Below are 10,802 nucleotides of genomic sequence, written 5' to 3'. Positions count from 1 at the left end.
GGAGCTCTGATGTGAACTGAATAGAACTGGTGTGCACCACCCCAGCCGCCCCCCACCCCATGTCCATGTGTCATGGTGACCCAGGAACTGTGTCACCAAGAATAAGCATCTTGGAAGCAAATTTTTCTTTCCCCACTGGTGCCCCTGGATTTCTTAGAGATGAGCCACCATGTTTTCAATGTCTTGGGCAGGAGCGGGGGAGGGTTGTCCATTCCTTGCCCTCATATCCTCGCACAGATTTGGGGTGAGCTCCTGCTTGCTTCCACAAAGGCAGATTTTTCCCACTGTGAGAGCTGAGCAGAGGCAGGGGTGGGGCACTCCAGTCCAGGGTCCCTGCTCTGGTGACAGAGCTGGTCTCTACCCAGGACCACTCCACAGGCTGGAGGAGATGTGCCATCCAGAGCCCTGCCTAAGACCCAGACTAGGAGTCTCTCTGCTTGCCCCTGAACCTTGGGATGGCTTCTCCCACATACCTTGGTGAGGTGCCTGACTGGGTTGCAGTCAGAACAGGTAGTGTCTAAGCCAGGCCAGGAGTGGACTGTGAAAGGCCTGGCAACTCTCCTGTCCTGGATAGAACTCCTGGCTGTACACATCTGTGTGTGTGCACATACACACACACACACACATTCTTAAGGACACATAATACAGGCCCAAACACACAGATCTATGTGTTCACACATACATGCTCATAGGCACAGATGTGTGTGTGCAGAAAGACACAGAACACAAATCCCTGGTGATCCAGTGCAGGGACAAGGATTGGATCCCTGGTGGGGGAACTAAGATTCCACATGCCTCGGAGCAACTAAGCCTGTGAGCCACAACTACACAGCCCATGTGCCACAACTGAGACCTGACATGACCAAAAACAAAATAATTTTTAAAAAATACACAAATACAATAACTGGTTGGGGTTGGAGCCAGACCCTTAGGTAAGGCATTCCCTTCCTAGGCCTAGGTTTCCTCATCTGTAAGATGGACACACAAGGCCCTGCTTTGCTCACCTCACTGGGGAACCTGGGGTGGTGCAGGGCCGAGGAGGTGAGCACTGCACTGGCGTGAGGGCAAACGGTACAGCCTTTGTGCTGGGACCAGGCCTGCTGCACATCAGTCCCGGGTCAGCCAGCCGTGAGCAGGGCTTGAAATGTTCAACTTGTCTACACGGACAAGCCTAGTGGACCGCCCCACTTCTTGAGGGGAACTGCAGGCCTGAGAGAGCTTGGAACAGAGGGCAGGTGGGGTCATGAGAAAGGCCTGGCTGGGCCCAGGTCTCTGGGTGACCTCATGGGGACTCTGGTGGTGCAAGGAGGCTCACACAGGGGAGGTCGCAGAGGCAGGATACCCAGCCTCTGGGTACCCAGAGTTGTACCCCAACTCCAGCAAGCTCAACCGCCCACAAGTAGGTAGAGAGTGGAAATGCACCCTCGTGCAGAAATGTCCAATACACATGTGCACATACTCTCTGTGATATGTAGACAGAGTATGTCTGGGCACTTGCCACCCAGTTAAGAGGGGTGCCCACAGACAGAGAACCCAGAGAGGTTGTTACAGGCTGGTGGAATCCACAGTCACCTGGGCCCACCCTTCCCTACTGGCCCAGGTTGGGGTGTTCTGGGCTGACTGGTTCTGGATGGAGTGGAAGGGTCTATCCCTGCCTGCCTCCCAGCGGGGAATGCCAGGCCCTGGTGATGGTGATGAGAGTTGCACAGACAGGCTGCTGCCTGGGACAGCTCTGCAACTGCAGAGCCAGCCTATCCAGCCTCCTCCCACCCGGCCCAGGTGTTGAGGCCCTGGGGAGCAGGGTGGAGAGTGGCTCACACCAGGGAGAACCAGAGGACGAAAGCCAGCAGGATGGAAGCCAGGGCAGAGCTCTGGGAACTCCCCAGGGAGCCTGGAGAAGGCAGAGGTGGGGAGCCTCTCTTCCCATTTGGGCTCCTTTTCTGAGCACCTGCCCTGGACAAGGGAGCATGGGAACCTCAGAGGGAGACTAGACTATGTCATCCTGTCTCTCCCAGCTGCCCACCTAGCAGCAACTGCAGGCCCTCGGCCAGCCTCCCCGGGTGGATTCCCGGGGCTACTCATTTGAAAGTGTGGCTTTGCTGGGCACACACCAGCCCACAGGGTCGGCCTGAGTGTGGACGACTCACCGCTCAGCCGTGATTCTTCCCAGGCAGGCATTACTAGTCAATCCCAGCACTTGACGAACCATCCTCAGGCCTCAAAACCAGTTGATTACCTGTGGTAGTCAAGTGAAATAAAACCTATTTGCTGAATTCCCAATTCATAGCCGGACCAGCTCTGCCTCTCTGTCCCCACCCCCAGCTCACTTCACCCTGACCTCCTCCTGCTTCCTCCTCAGTGCCCCAGACACAGCACCCCTGCCTCCACACACTTCCTTATTCCACACCCCACCCTCCTGAAATTATCTCCAGCTTCGGAAAAGCCACGGCCTCAGGAAGCCTGTGCTGCTTAACCTCAGCAGACTCTGCCCCTGCTCCCAATCCTTCCCTGCAGGGCCCAGCATTTCCACTCTCTACCTACTTGTGGGCGGTTGAGCTTGCTGGAGTTGGGGTACAACTCTGGGTACCCAGAGGCTGGGTATCCTGCCTCTGCGACCTCCCCTGTGTGAGCCTCCTTGCACCACCAGAGTCCCCATGAGGTCACCCAGAGACCTGGGCCCAGCCAGGCCTTTCTCATGACCCCACCTGCCCTCTGTTCCAAGCTCTCTCAGGCCTGCAGTTCCCCTCAAGAAGTGGGGCGGTCCACTAGGCTTGTCCGTGTAGACAAGTTGAACATTTCAAGCCCTGCTCACGGCTGGCTGACCCGGGACTGATGTGCAGCAGGCCTGGTCCCAGCACAAAGGCTGTACCGTTTGCCCTCACGCCAGTGCAGTGCTCACCTCCTCGGCCCTGCACCACCCCAGGTTCCCCAGTGAGGTGAGCAAAGCAGGGCCTTGTGTGTCCATCTTACAGATGAGGAAACCTAGGCCTAGGAAGGGAATGCCTTACCTAAGGGTCTGGCTCCAACCCCAACCAGTTAACTCACTCACCCAAGGCGCCTGCAGTGAGTCATGGTGGCCCAGGTGATGGAAAGGAAACACAAACACAGGCGAGTGGGAAGGGCAGATATGCCTGCCTGGGGCTCCCACACACAGGCCCCTGTCGTCTCCCTGATCAGGCGCCTGCCTGATATTCTCGAGGCTTGTTTCCTTATGGTCTCATGTACAAGCTTTGCACCAACCCTGAGAGGGCTGTCAACTCTTTTGACCAGTGGGGCAATGAAGGCCCATGGTTATAGCCCCAGCTGGGCAGGGGGCTGGGCCCCAGACTAAGAACCAGAGCTCCTTTCCCCCAGTCCAGCGGTGCCCAGGTGGCTCTGAGCGTGGGAGCCCCTTGCTCTACCAGCTCTTTCCTGTCACTGGAATGGCAGCGGGCCCTCATTGGCAGGGTTGGGGACAGACTTGGGGCATGAGCGAGGAGAGGGTATGTGTGCCATCCAGTGCTCGCTTCTACGGCTAATTCTTCCCACAACCCAGAATCTGTCCACTGTGGCTCCATAGTCCAGGCCCTCCTGTCTCCCTGGATCATTTCACTAGCCTCCTTCCCCGCCCCCTGCTCCATCCCCACAGTCCATCCCCCACCAAGCGGCCACAGGGATCTTCTGAGAAGGAGACTGGGTCCTTCCCTGCTCTGAACCCTCCCACATCCCAGTGGGACAGTGGCCCAGACCAGTGTGGCCTCAGTGATCTGGCGCGGCCCCTCTCCCACCTCCCCTCAGGGTCCAGGATCCTCTGCCCTGCACGCCTCCCTCCCCCCAGCCCAGGCCCCTGCAGGGCCTTAGCACTCACCGGTCTGACTGACTTGCATGCTTATCCTCCCCCTGCCCCTGCCCGGTCTCCAGAGCCACTGGAGGTGGCTGTGTCAGAATAGGGATCCGACTTCCTTTTGGACTCGGGTCATCAGCCATGAGCATGGTCCTGTGATTTAAAATGCCTCTGGCCCTTCTCTGCCACACTGGAGGATCCCAGAAACCTTTCACTTCCATATCTCACTTGGGCCTCAGTCTGTCCTGCATGGGCTGCCCGGAGTCGATGTCTCCTTACCATGATGGGGTGGCTCCTGCTCCCACCGAGCCTGGCAGGCCGTCCTCAGGCTGGTGGCTTCAGACTCCCTGTTTGAGAGCGCGCGCCACCACCCAACCTGGGGCATCTCATCCTCCCTCTGTAGACTGAGCCCAAACTCCCACTCCCAGTGGACCCAGGGGGTCCCTTAAGTCCCAAGTCTGGGTCCCAACCCTGCACACCACCATTCGCGAGCCTGGAAGAAGGGCTGGACTGCGTGGGGAAGCCCCATATGTTGAAACTGAGGTCACCCCTAGAGGGCCAGGAGAAACAGCTCAACAGCCCCGAGAAAGCAGCGGCTGGCTCCGATTTCCTTGCAGCTTAGAGGAAGGTGGAGGAGAAGGAAAGGGCTCAGCAGGTCCCCTGCCCCGAAGCTGTGGGTGAAGGTGAGCCCTCTGCTCTCACACCCCTCCCCAGAACCTCTGCCGTGGACTGACCTCCCCCTTCAGTTCTGTGACACTTCAGGGTTCTGGGCAGCACCTCATGAGCCCATCTGGGGCTCAGGGATGGAAGCCAGGGCTCTGGGGGTGCAGCAGCCACCCTGTCACCATTGGCCTCCCGCTTGACACCTCTGATCCTTTCTGAGGCCACCTCTGCAAGGAAGGGCCTGGAGCTCCAATGGTTTGTTGCGGTGAGGGGTGGGGCTGGGGGGTGGCTGGAGGGTGCCTCTGGCAGGCATTCCCAGCCAGAGCAAAGGCAAGGAGCAGTGATGGAGTCTGGGGTGGTGCCCTCGTCTTGTCTTGCCCAAACCAGCTGTGGTTTTTCGAGTAGGCTAGCTAGCAGTGGCAGGCTCCTGACAGTAAAGTCAATCCAACCTTTTGGGCTGGGAGGGTAGAGGCGGCTGGGAATTCCCAGGGCACCTGGCGGGCGGATGTGCCAGGGGCCTGGGATGGGTGCTTCTGGTGGGCCAAGGGGTGGTGCCTGGTAGGTCTCTCTGTAGCTGCCAGGCCCAACTGCCTTATTAGCATCTGCCTGCTGCCAGCCTGGGCCTGTCTGGTCCACTCCCCATTGGCCCACACACCCTGTTTTTCAGGAATCCCTCCCATGAGGCCCTGACAGTGACAGTGATGGCGATCACTGTCACGTGACCACGATGAGGCTGCTGAAATGACCTGGGAGCCAGCTGGCCTGGCCTTGACATGAGGTTGCTGGGTTGAGGCCTGTGCTCAGCCCCATCGCAGGTTTCATGGCCAGCACGTACTTCCACATGGGCTCAGCTGTCTGGCGCTGAACGTCCTGTGTTCACAGGTAGGCAGGCAGGGGTGCTTGCACTAGGAAACAGTTTGGGTGACTCCCGTTCTTGATGTGGCCTCACCCAGCCCTATTCCTGCCACAGGGGCATGTACCCCCCAAACCTGGGGCACTCCATCCCTGCAAAGACTAGGGTCCCCTGGGGAGAGACGAGGGACCAGTGGAGTCTCAGGGCTCCTAGTGGGGCCCTCGGAGGTGGTCACAGGGAGGACCAGGGGCCAGCTCTGCTTACATCCCTGCCCCTCACTGTGGCTTATGCAGTCTCCAGCTAGAAGCCAGCACTGCCCTGATGGCACAGCCCTCTGGCCTGAGCCAGAGTGGTGGCTCTGAGACTGGGACTCGTGGGGGTGAGGCATTGAGGGCAGTTTGGCCAGAGCTGAAGCCCCCTGTCAAAACCTCCCCAGTGGGACTTCCCTGGCAGTCTAGTGGCTAAGACTGCACTCCCAACGCAGGGGGCCTGGGTTCAATGCCTGGTCAGGGATGATCCCACATGCCGCAACTGAGTTTGTATGCTGCAACAAATGATCCCGCATGCCGCAACAAAGACCCCGACAAAGTTTTGGCACAGCCAAATTAAAACACCACAAAATAAAAACCTTCCCCAGAACCACTAGGCCAGGCCAAGAACTCAGGCTGGGGAGTGGCTGGATCCCTCAGGCCGTGAACACTATTGGGACACAGAGCACCCACAGTGGGGGAGCTGGAACCCTCAGATCTGGGGTGCTGCTGTGGACTTGGCTGGCCCCTGGAGGCGCCGAGCCTCTCCATCTAAAAGGGGGGGGGCAATATCTTTGCCTACTACTCTAACTCTCAGGGGTGCAGGACAGTCAGGTGGGTTCTACCCTGGATTATCAGAGGGAAGGGCTTCTTTGGCCTAAGCCGCTGGGCACAGACTCCCAACTGGCCCCATGCATGGCGGGCAACAGGAATGGGAGGAGTGGAGACTGGCAGCCTGACCGAGGGGCCTGGCTGTAATGCTGACTCCACCAGCAGCCTCCCCACTCCAGGCCTGCTTCCTCCTCTGCAGACTGGGGTACATAGGGAACACCATGCAAGGCAGGAGGAGAAGCAGGGTCCAGCCCAGGGCTGAGCACATGTTTCCCCGGCTCAGCCCTCTTGTGCCTGGATAGTGGGGAGAGGGCCCTGGGGGCAGGCAGTGCCCCCTGTGGGAAGGGCTCCTGGAGCAGAGGCTCAGGACTGGGGCTGGTATGCAGCTGCGCTGTGGAGTGTGGGCAGCATGGACTCTGGGCAGAGAGGCTGTGGCGCCAGGAAGGGTGACAGAGGAGACAGCAACTCTTCTGAACCTGGAGTGGGTGGCTGCCTGAGCCGAGGCTGATGTGGGACGGGGAAGGCCCTGTCCCCAGCCTCACGCCTCGGTGCCCACAGCTGCCCGCCTAGCTCCCATGGGGAAGGGCAGGGAGGGACTGGGCATCATCAGGGCCCTGGCACAACTCAAGCCTGGCCCTCCCTCCAAGTCTCAGCCACACCAGCCCCCTGTAAACCCTTCCTTAGCTGTGACTACCATTCAGCTCCCACCCTTTGCTCAGTCTTGGAAGACAGCAGCCCCTACTCTGACCCTCGGGGAGCCTTTCCCAGCAGGGGGCTTTGACCCTTGCCTCCTGCCTCCTCAGGGCTCTGCCTAGAGAGCTGTCCAAAGTGGATCCACAGAATGCTAGTCTCACCAAGAGTACCTGGAGAAAGAGGGTCACGTGGTCAGATGTCTGAGAAACACTCTGAGCTCTGGCCCTGGCGGCAGAGCATCAGGGGTGTGTTCAAGGCTCTGAGAAGCCCTGCAGGAACACAGTGGGCTTAGTTTTGGCCGCATCTGGCCAAACGCCATATCTGGCATTTCCCAAACTCCAGGGGACCAGAGCATCCGTTTTTTGCATAACCTCCACTCCCAGCCGTCCACGGCACTGCCCTCAGCCTGTCCTTCAGGAGAGAAAATGGCTTTATGTTGCCCAGTGGCTGCTCATACCACATTCTCTTCCCTGGACTTCCCTTCCTGTCTTCAGATGAGAGGCTGAGGGTCATCAAGAGCTGCTCAGACCCCACGTTCTCCCTGTGATCCACCCCAGGTGCTCTGAGGTCTGCTTTTTACCAGCAGGTCCGATGCCACAGTGGGACCGGAAGTCATCCCAGCTCCTGGGGAGGCCAGGATGATTAAATGAGCACTGGACAGAGCTGAGCCGGATGCCTGGCCACACTTCCCCCAACCAGCGCAGCTCCTGTGGTTTCCAGCTCAAGGCTGCACAGGGAGGCTGCTCCTCTCAGCATGGGGGCTGTGGACAAGGCCCCCTCCCCAAGAGTTGTGTTACCAGCCCTGAGGGGCTTCTAATGAGTTCCACATGCAAGTGAGGGCCTCTGAGAGGAAATGGGAAGGGGCTGGGGAGGGGGAGAGGGGCCTGAGAGGGGATTGGAACCATGTGTTTGGAGGAGGAGGACAGGGAGGGAGAGCGGAGGCCAGAGGAGGGAAGACTATCCTCACAAGTCCTGCTGCCCCCCACCCCCCTCACAAGGTGACTGCCAGGCTCCCAGCCCTGCAGGAGGGCCCAGACCAGCAGTCTGTGGGGGTAGAGAGGGGAAGGGTGGCAGCGGCAGGAGAGACCCCTTAGAGGGCCCACTTCTCTCCTTCAGGCAGAAAAAGCCCCAAATCCCTGACCCTTTGGCCTGGGGTTCTGAGTCATTAAGAGCAGGATAGAACCAGGTACATGGCAGGGCCCATGGGAGCGTGAGGAAGCCCCTCCACATCCACCCAGCAGCAAGATGCTCATTCAGATCCAGCCCAGCTACCCCGACCCCACCAGAGAGCCCTGGGTGCAGCAAGGCCACTGACCTGTCAGCTCTGCGTTCTAGGCTTGGGGGTGGGCAAGGAGACCTGGCGTGTGGGTTGGCTGCTTCTCCTGCCCTCCCTGTCCATTCCTGGGCACTCAGATTGGCCTGGTGGCTAGAAGCCTCATAGGAAAAGGCTCTGTAGGATCCATGGTGGCATGTGGAGTGGGGTGTCTAATGAGAGAGACCCGTGGCAGTTAGGAGCCGACAGGAGGGCCTCATGGGGTACAATTGGTCTCCCTCCCAGGAGCACTGGTTGAGCCCCAGGTTTCCAGCGGGCCAACCAGGGCCGGGCCTGCAGTAGGTCTTGTGGCTAGCTGGCCCACAGGAGTGGATGATGGGGGCCCAGCCCTTTAGCTCGCACTTGGAGCCACCTCCCCAGGCCACGCACTGGAGCCCTTCTGGGATAAAGCCTGTTCTTACAGTGTTGTGGGAATAGTCTCAGCACATCTCTCCAGCACCCCTACAGGCCTCTACTGTTCTTACCCCATGTTGTGGATGGGCAGGCCAAGGCAGAGAGGTGAAGTCAGAACACTCCTAGCAGAAGAGCAGGTGCAAAGACCCTGGGGTCGGAGACACTAAGGAGGCTGGTGTGGCTGGAGGGGCCTGAGGGGTGGCTGGAGGGTGGTAGGAGATGAGGGTTGGGCAACAGGCAAGCTTGAGTAGGGCCTCCTGGCTGCGGTGAGCATTGTGGCCTGTACTTAAAGGAGGCTGGGGAACTGCTGGAAGGGGTTCAGCAGGGCTGGCATGAGCTAGCTTACAAGTTTTCTTTTTATTATTATTTTTTAATCTTACGGCTTGGCTGACTCTGGCTGCTGTGCTGAGAACAGATGGAGTGGGCCAATGGCAGACGCAGATCAGGCAGGAAAGGAGCAAGCCTCATCTCAGCAGGTCTGGCTGCTCAGGGGGGCTTGCTCCAAGTGCTGGGCAGACTCTCACCTAACCTGCCTCAGACTAAGCCCCAGCCCCTCAAGAGGGGCCTCCAGAGCTGAGGTTCCCCTAAACCAGAAGCAGTTAACCCAACAGAAGACCCTGGGAAGAAATATAGATGGTCAACAGACACATGAAAAGATGTTCAATATCGCTGACTATTAGAGAAAATGCAAATCAAAACCACAATGAGATATACCCTCATAGCAGTCAGAATGGCCGTCATCAAAAAGTCTGCAAACAGTAAATGCTGGAGAGGGTGTAGAGACAAGGAAATCCGCCTACACTGTTGGTGGGATTGCGTAGCCATTATGGAACAGGATGGAGGTTCCTCAGAAAACTAAGAATTACCATATGATCCAGCAATCCCTCTCTGGGCCTATAGCCAGAAAAAACTATAATTCAAAAAGATACATGCAAACCTATGTTTGGGCTTCCCAGGCGGCTCAGTGGTACAGAATCAACATGCAATGCAGGAGATTCAGGTTCGATCCCTGGGTCGGGAAGATCCCCTGGAGAAGGAAATGGCAACCCACTCCAGTATTCTTGCCTGGAGAATCCCATGGACAGAGGAGCCTGGTGGCTACAAGCCATGGAATTGCACAGAGTTGGACATGACTCAGCAACTAAACAAATACCACCACCACCTGTGTTCATAGCAGCACTTTTCACAATAGCCAGGACATGGAAACAGCCTAAATGTTCATCAACAGATGAATGGGTAGAGATGTGGTCCACAAACACAGGGGGCTACTATTGAGCCATAAAAAAGAATGAAGGACTTCCTTGGTGGTCTAACAGCCAACACTCTGTGTTCCCAGCACAGGGGGCCTGGGTTCAATCCCTGGTTGGGGAACTAGATCCTACATGCTGCAACTAGAAAACCCCACGTGCCACAAGGAACACCCGGTGCAGCCAAATAAATAAATACTAGTGAAAAAAGAACGAAATGATGCTGTGTGCAGCTACATGAACGCAACTAGAGATTATCATACTATGTGAAGTTAAGTCAGAGAAAGACAAATACCACATGATGTCACTTCTATGTGGAATCTACAATATGACACAAATGAACCAATCTATCAAACAGAACCATGGACATACATACAGAACCAAGTGGTGGCTGCCAAGGGGGAAGGGGCTGGGGGAGAACTGGAGTGGGAGGCTGGGGTTAGCAGATGTAAGCTTTTATATATAGAATGGATAAACAATGAGGTCCTACTGTAGCACACAGAATTATATTCAATATCCCTTGATAAACCACAATGGAAAAAAAGAATATATATAACTGAATCACTTTGCTATACAGCTGAACTTAACATTATAAATCAACTATACTTCATTAAGAAAATATTAGAACTGGGAAAAAAAAAGGTGACTTTGGGATATGTTGCAAAGGGCATGGGCATCCCTGTGGAAACCTCACAAATGGCCCTATTCCTCAGCACATCCCAACTGAGGGCAAACTGGACCCAACCTCAGAACCAAGGCCACCCTGGGAGCAAAGGCTAACTTCACAGTTGGGGCCAAGAAGTCCCACTGCAGCAGCCCAGACTCTGGCCAGCCCAGGCCTCCACGACAGGAAGCACTTTCTGTTTCTAGTTAACAGGCACATGTGAGATGCTGCCTGGAGGGTCCGGGAAGACTAATTACGTTGCTTCTCCTGCTC

Source organism: Cervus elaphus, chromosome 24, assembly GCF_910594005.1.
Source record: "Cervus elaphus chromosome 24, mCerEla1.1, whole genome shotgun sequence".
NCBI classification, from domain to species: domain Eukaryota; kingdom Metazoa; phylum Chordata; class Mammalia; order Artiodactyla; family Cervidae; genus Cervus; species Cervus elaphus.
Note: the sequence above shows the minus strand (reverse complement) of the source record.